The sequence below is a fragment of the Arachis hypogaea genome, chromosome 1 (genome assembly GCF_003086295.3).
Source record: "Arachis hypogaea cultivar Tifrunner chromosome 1, arahy.Tifrunner.gnm2.J5K5, whole genome shotgun sequence".
Taxonomy (NCBI): Eukaryota; Viridiplantae; Streptophyta; class Magnoliopsida; order Fabales; family Fabaceae; genus Arachis; species Arachis hypogaea.
In genome coordinates this window covers 49,909,800-49,918,490 of record NC_092036.1, presented here as the reverse complement: position 1 = coordinate 49,918,490, position 8,691 = coordinate 49,909,800, and positions in this window count along the sequence as shown.

Below are 8,691 nucleotides of genomic sequence, written 5' to 3'. Positions count from 1 at the left end.
CTTCATGAGGTCTCAACTGCCGTGAGGCATACGCCACCACATTACGATGCTGCATCAGCACGCACCCTAGACCCTTCAGTGAGGCATCACAATACACCTCGAATGAATCATTTGGCTCAGTAACGCCAACACAGGTGCGGTGGTCAACTTATGCTTCAACGCCTGAAAGCTCTCCTCACACTCAGGAGCCTAAATAAATGGCGCGTCCTTGCGGGTTAACCTTGTCAATAGCAAAGCTATCTGTAAAAAGCCTTTGATGAATCTTTGGTAATAGCCAGCTAAGCCCAGAAAACTCCTTATCTCAGTTACAGAGGTTGGTCGCCCCCAATCCATTACCGCCTCCACTTTAGATGGGTCTACTGCTATCCCTTGCTTACTCACCACGTGACCCAAAAACTTCACCTCACTCTTCCAGAATTCACATTTGGACACTTTTTCATAGAGTTTCTTTTCCTTTAGTATCTGCAACACGGTCCTCAAGTGTTCTGCGTGCTCTTCTTCAGTCATGGAATAAATCAGTATGTCATCAATGAAGACAAGAATGACTTTATCTAGAAATGGACGGAATACTATGTTCATATAATCCATAAACACCGCAGGAGCATTTGTCAACCTAAAAGACATTAGAGTGTACTCGTAATGACCAAAACGAGTCTTGAAAGCGGTCTTAGCGATATCCTCACCCCTCACCCTTATTTGGTGATAACTGAATTGTAAATCGATCTTGGAGAAAATCCCGGCTCCTTGTAACTGATCCATGAGATCATCAATCCTCGGCAGTGGATAATTATTCTTTATTGTGACCTTGTTCAGCTGCCTGTAATCCACACAGAGCCACATACTCCCGTCTTTCTTCTTTACCAGGAACACTGGCGCACCCCCACGGGGAAACACTTGGTTGGATTGATAAACCCCATTTTGAGGGTTTATCTTGTATTGATTTCAGGAGTTTTATCAATGATTCCACACGCTTTTCATATGAAAATACAAGACTTTGTGTTCCTTTCCTAACTTTTGCCTCATGGATGAAAACATGCTTATTTTGCACTAAATTAGATACATTTCTAATACTCTCTTGGTGCCATTCGATGCCGTGACCTGTGTGTTAAGTGGTTTCAGAATATAGGACAAGGATGAACCGGAAAAGAGAAGGGGAATGAGTGCAAAGGAAGGGAGCATGAGAAATTGAAGCCTTGGGAACTTTAGCAAGGGCGCGTGCGCGCACTTAGCGCGCCCGCGTGGATTGCGAAGCTAGAAGCCAAAGTCGGAAGCCAAGCTACGAGCCGGCATGCGCAGCGGCTAAGCCATAATCCCCAGTGGCGCGCACGCATACGTTGCGCTTCCGCTCGCATTGCAAGATGCCCCAGTGGCGCGCACGCGTGCTTTGCGCGTGCGCGCCGATGCTCGAATATGGTTTTTTAAAGAGTCACGTGACCTGGGCGTGGAGACAGTTGGAGATCCCATCTTGGGGAAGTGCCTTGGCGGGAAGAGCTTAAAAAGACCAGGGGTTGAAGGGTTAAGGGACTTTTGGTTCATTTTTAGATGGTTCTAGATATTTTTGGTATTGGTAGTTACACTCTTGGGGTAGAGAGAGAAATTCCAAGCTCTCATTAGGGTTCATCTTCATCCATTTTCTGAATTTTCAATCACTCTTTGGTGAGATCCATTGCAATTCTCTTCTCAATTTACTTTGTTCATGTTATAGATCTTCTTCTCTAATCTCAATTAGTGCTTGTAATTGCTCAATTCTCATAAATCCTAGATTCAACTTTGTAGATTTGGATTTTATCAATTTCTTGAGAAGTTCATTTCTATTGTTGTTCTTTGTTGATTGTTGTTAATTTCTTGTGTTGAAGCACTTTTAATTCTAATTCATTCTCATTCTTATTATGCCTTTCATCCTTGCTCATCAATTGTTTGATAAAATGCCAATACTAGTTATGGAGTAAAAGTTTCTTACTTGGCATAGGGTTTGGACCATTAGAAAAAGTTGAATAGTTTATGTCAATTGTTGATTTGGAATTAGGAAATGCTAGTTAACTTGGAGTGCACTAAAGCTAGATTTTCCTAGGGTAAAACTAGGACTTGTGACTCAAGTTAGCTATTCTCATTTGACTTTCCTCTATACCTAGGGGTTAACTAAATGAAGCAAGGCCTAATTGTTATCATCATTGAAGAAACTATAAGGATAGAATTTCTAATGCCGACCCTAGGCCAAGTCTTCTAAAATTGATTGTTTGTCATCCATTTTGCTAAAACTTCAAAGAATCATAACAAGGCTTCCTAATCAATAAGATGCATTCTCTAGCAATTCCAAGGGAGGATGACTCAGAAGACTAGTACTCTCAGTTATAGATTGTAGGATTGTTTGATGCGAAGTTTGAATGTCGATTAGACTATTGATGAGCGGGTAATTTATACGCTTTTTGGCATTGTTTTTAGGTAGTTTTTAGTAAGTTCAAGCTACTTTTAGGGATGTTTTCAGTAGTTTTTATGTTAAATTCACATTTCTGGACTTTACTATGAGTTTGTGTGTTTTTCTGTAATTTTAGGTAATTTCTGGCTGAAATTGAGGGACTTGAGCAAAACTCTGAAAAAAAGGCTGACAAAAGGACTGCTGATGCTGTTGGAATCTAACCTCCCTGCACTCGAAATGGATTTTCTGGAGCTACAAAACTCCAAATGGCGTGTTCTCAACGGCATTGGAAAGTAGACATCCAGAGTTTTCCAGCAATATATAATAGTCCATACTTTATTCGGAAATTGATGACGTAAATTGGCGTTGAACGCCAAGTACATGCTGCTGTCTGGAGTTAAACGCCAGAAACACGTCATGATCCGGAGTTGAACGCCCAAAACACGTTATAACTTGGAGTTCAACTCCAAGAGAAGTCTCAGCTCATGGATAGATCAAGCTCAGCCCAAGCATACACCAAGTGGGCCCCGGAAGTGGATTTATGCATCAATTACTTACTCATGTAAACCCTAGTAGCTAGTCTAGTATATATAGGACATTTAACTATTGTATTAGACATCTTTTGATCACTTTAGATCTAAGGGACATCTGGGGGCGCATAGTCCTTATACCATGGGGGCTGGCCATTCGGCCATGCCTGAACCTTTCACTTATGTATTTTCAACGGTGAAGTTTCTGCACACCATAGATTAAGGGTGTGGAGCTCTGTTGTACCTCAAGTTTCAATACAATTATTATTACTTTCTATTCAATTCTCTTTTATTCTTATTCCAAGATATACGTTGCACAACACTTTGATGAATGTGATGATCCGTGACACTCATAATCATTCTCACCTATGAACGCGCGTGACTGACAACCACCTCCGTTCTACCTTAGGCCGGGCGCATATCTCTTAGATTCCCCAACAGAATCTTCGTGGTATAAGCTAGATAGATGGCTGCATTCATGGGGATCCGGAAAGTCTAACCTTGTCTGTGGTATTCCGAGTAGGATCCCGGGAATCCAGAAAGTCTAACCTTGTCTGTGGTATTCCGAGTAGGATTCCGGTATTGAATGACTATGACGAGCTTCAAACTCGCGATTGCTGGGCATGATGACAAACGCAAAAGGATCAATGGATCCTATTCCAACATGATCGAGAACCAACAGCGGATTAGCCGTGCTGTGACAGAGCATTTGGACTATTTTCACTGAGAGGATGGGATGTAGCCATTGTCAAGGGTGATGCCTCCAGACAATTAGCCGTGCAGTGACAGCGCATAGGACCATTTTCCCGAGAGGATTAAAAGTAGCCATTGATGATGGTGATGCCCTACATACAGCTTGCCATGGAAAGGAGTAAGAAGGATTGGATGAAAGCAATAAGAAAGTAGAGATTCGAGAGGATTCTAGCATCTCCACACACCTATTTGAAATTCCCACTATTGATTTACATAAGTATTTCTATCCTTTTTTATTTTCTATTTATTATTAATTTTCGAAACCCATAACCATTTAATCTGCCTAACTGAGATTTACAAGGTGACCATAGCTTGCTTCATACCAACAATCTCTGTGGGATCGACCCTTACTCACGTAAGGTATTACTTGGATGACCCAGTACACTTGCTGGTTAAGTTGAACGGAGCTGTGATCATAAATTCCAATAGAGCCAATTTTTAAATCTCATGCAAATACAAAGAGGATAACAATTTCGTCCACCAAGTTCTTGGCGCCGTTGCCGGGGATTGTTCGTGTATGGACAACTGACGGTTCATCTTGTTGCTCAGATCAGGTAATTTTCTTTTCAAAAATCTTTTTCAAAATTTTTCTTTTATTTTTCGTTTTTCCAGACTTTATTTTAAAAAAAAAATTTAATAAAAATACAAAAAATTAGAAAATCATAAAAACCAAAAATATTTTGTGTTCTTGTTTGAATCTTGAGTCAACTTTTTAGTTTGGTGTCAATTGCATGCTTTAAAAATTTTTCTTGCATTTTTTGAAAAATCGATGCATTCATAGTATTCTTCATGATCTTCAAGTTGTTCTTGGTAAACCCTCTTGTTTGATCTTGATGTTGTCTTGTTTGGTGTTGTTTGTTGTTTTTCATATGCATTTTTCGTTTGTTAGAGTCCATGCATTAAAGATTTCTAAGTTTGGTGTCTTGCATGTTTTCTTTGCATCAAAAATTTTTTCAAAATTATGTTCTTGATGTTCATCATGATCTTCAAAGTGTTCTTGGTGTTCATCTTGACATTCATAGTGTTCTTGCATGCATCATGTGTTTGATCCAAAATTTTCATGTTTTGGGTCATTTTTGTTGTTTTTCTCTCTCATCATTAAAAATTCAAAAAAAATAAAAAATAACTTTTCCTTATTTCCCTCCAAATTTTTGAAATTTTGGGTTGACTTGGTCAAAAATTTTTTAAATTAGTTGTTTCTTACAAGTCAAGTCAAATTTTCAATTTTAAAAATCTTATCTTTTCAAAATCTTTTTCAAAAATCATATCTTTTCATATTTTTCCTCTTTTTTCGAAAATTTCAAAAATGTTTTTCAAAATATTTTCAAAATCTTTTTCTTGTCTTTATATCAAATTTTCGAAAATTAGCTAACAATTAATATGATTGATTCAAAAATTTGAAGTTTGTTACTTGCTTGTTAAGAAAGGTTCAATCTTTAAGTTCTAGAATCTTATCTTTTAGTTTCTTGTTAGTAATTAATTTTAATTTAAAAATTAAATCTTTTTCAAAGATATCTTATCTTATCTTTTTCAAATTTTGATTTTAAAATATCTTATCTAACTTCTTATCTTCTTATCTTTTCAAATTTGATTTTAATATCTTTTTCAACTAACTATTTGACTCTTTGTTTGTTTCTTATCTTTTTCAAAACCACCTAACTACTTTTCCCTCTCTAATTTTCGAAAATATCTCATCCCTTTTTCAAAAATTCTTTTTAATTGTTTTAAATATTAATTTTAGTCTTATATCTTATCTTTAATTTTCGAAAATTACTAACTCCTTTTTAAAAAAAAATTATTTTCGAAATTCTCCCTCTCTTTTCGTATTCTATTTAATTATTTAATTACTAACACTTCTCTTCACCTATCTCCATCCAAATATCCGAACCCACTCTTCTACATTCTTCCCCTCTTTTCATCTTCTACTAACACAAAGGAATCTCTATACTGTGACATAGAGGATTCCTCTTCTTTTCTTGTTTTCTTCTCTTTCATATGAGCAGGAACAGGGAAAAAGGCACTCTTGTTAAAATTGATCCTGAACCTGAAAGGACTCTGAAAAGGAAACTAAGAGAAACTAAATTACAACAATCCAGAAACAACCTTTCAGAAATTTTCGAACAAGAGAAGGAGACGGCAGCCGAAAATAATAATAATGCAAGGAGAATGCTTGGTGACTTCACAAAGGCAACGCCCAAGTTTGATGGAAGAAGCATCTCCATTCCTACCATTGGAGCCAACAACTTTGAGCTGAAACCTCAGCTAGTTGCCTTAATGCAACAAAACTGCAAGTTTTATGGACTTCCATCTGAAGATCCTTATCAGTTTTTAACCGAGTTCTTGCAGATCTGTGAGACTGTAAAGACGAATGGAGTTGATCCTGAAGTCTACAGACTCATGCTTTTCCCTTTTGCTGTAAGAGACAAAGCTAGAATATAGTTGGATTCACAACCTAAGGATAGCCTGGACTCCTGGGATAAGCTGGTCACAGCCTTCTTGGATAAATTCTTTCCTCCTCAAAAGCTGAGCAAGCTAAGAGTGGATGTTCAAACCTTCAAACAAAAAGATGGTGAATTCCTCTATGAAGCTTGGGAAAGATACAAGCAGCTGACCAAAAGGTGCCCATCTGACATGTTCTCAGAATGGACCATATTAGATATATTCTATTATGGTCTGTCTGAATTTTCGAAAATGTCATTGGACCATTCTGCAAGTGGATCTATTCACCTAAAGAAAACACCTAAAGAGGCTCAAGAACTCATTGACATGGTTGCAAACAACCAATTCATGTACACTTCTGAGAGGAATTTCATGAATAATGGGATACCTCAGAAGAAAGGAGTTCTTGAAATTGATGCTCTAAATGCCATATTGGCTCAGAACAAAGTGTTGACTCAACAGGTCAACATGATCTCTCAAAATCTAAATGGATGGCAACATGCATCCAACATTACTAAAGAGACAGCTTCTGAAGAAGCTTATGATCCTGAGAACCCTGCCATGGCAGAGGTTAATTACATGGGTGAACCTTATGGAAACACCTATAATTCATCATGGAGAAATCATCCAAATTTCTCATGGAAGGATCAACAGAAGCCTCAACAAGGCTTTAACAATGGTGGACGCAATAGGCTGAGCAATAGCAAGCCTTTCCCATCATCTTCTCAGCAACAGACAGAGAATTCTGAACAAAACACTTCTAATTTAGCCAATCTAGTCTCTGATCTGTCAAAGGCCACTTTCAGTTTCATGAGTGAAACAAGATCCTCCATCAGAAATCTGGAGGCACAAGTGGGCCAGCTGAGTAAGAAAGTCATTGAAACTCCTCCCAGTATTCTCCCAAGCAATACAGAAGAGAATCCAAAAGGAGAGTGCAAGGCCATTGATATAATCAATATGGCCGAATGCACAAGGGAGGAGGAGGATGAAAATCCTAGTGAGGAAGACCTCCTGGGACGTCCCTCAAGCAAGAAGGAGTTTCCTATTAAGGATCCAAAGGAATCTGAGGCTCATATAGAGACCATAGAGATTCCATTAAATTTCCTTCTGCCATTCATGAGCTCTGAAGACTATTCTTCCTCTGAAGAGGATGAAGATGTGATTGGAGAGCAAGTTGCTCAATATTTAGGAGATATCATGAAGCTAAATGCCAAGTTGTTTGGTAATGAGACTTGGGAAAGTGAACCTCCCTTGCTCATTAGTGAACTGGATACCTGGATTTAGCAAATTTTACCTCAAAAGAAACAAGATCCTGGCAAGTTTTTGATACCTTGTACCATAGGCACCATGACCTTTGCAAAAGCTCTGTGTGATCTGGGGTCAGGGATAAATCTTATGCCACTCTCTGTAATGGAGAAGCTGGGGATCATTGAGGTACAACCTGCCTTATTCTTATTACAATTGGCAGACAAGTCATTGAGACAAGCTTATGGAATAGTGGAGGACGTGTTAGTAAAGGTTGAAGGCCTTTACATCCCTGCTGATTTCATAATCTTAGACACTAGGAAGGAAGAGGATGAATGCATCATCCTTGGAAGACCTTTCCTAGCTACAGCAGGAGCTGTGATAGATGTCAACAGAGGTGAACTAGTCCTTCAATTGAATGGGGACTACCTTGTGTTTAAGGCACATGGCCATCCCTCTGTGACAAAAGAGAGTAAGCATGAAGAGCTTCTCTCAGTTCAGAGTCAAGAAGAGCCCCCACAGTCAAACTCTAAGTTTGGTGTTGGGAGGCCTCAACCAAACTCTAAGTCTGGTGTTAAGACCCCATATCCAAACTCTAAGTTTGGTGTTGGGACTATACAACATTGACCTGATCATCTTTGTGGCTCCATGAGAGCCACTGTCAAGCTATTGACATTAAAGAAGCGCTTGTTGGGAGGCAACCCAATTTTATTTATCTAATTTTTATTTTATTTTATTGTTATTTTGTGTTTTATTAGGTACATGATCATGTGGAGTCACGAAAAAAATATAAAAATTAAAAACAGAATAAAAAACAGCAGAAGAAAAATCACACCCTGGAGGAAGCACAGACTGGCGTTCAACGCCAGTAAGGAGCATCTGGCTGGCGTTCAACGCCAAAACAGAGCATGAATCTGGCGCAGAACGCCAGAAACAAGCAACATTCTGGCGTTTGAACGCCAGGAATGTGCCTAGAAGAAAAGCTGGCACTGAACGCCAGTAACAAGCATGAAACTGGCGTTCAACGCCAGAAACATGTTACATATGGGCGTTGAACGCCCAGAATGTGCACCACTCGGCGTTTAAACGCCAGAATGGTGTGCAAAGGCATTTTACATGCCTATTTGGTGCAGGGATGGAATTCCTTGACACCTCAGGATCTGTGGACCCTACAGGATCACCTCAGGATCTGTGGACCCCACAGGATCCCCACCTACTTGTAAATCATGTTGTTTGTATGCGAAGTTTGTATTCGTAGGTTTTGATGAATGACAAACCAACAAACGACATGAAAAGACAAACCAACAA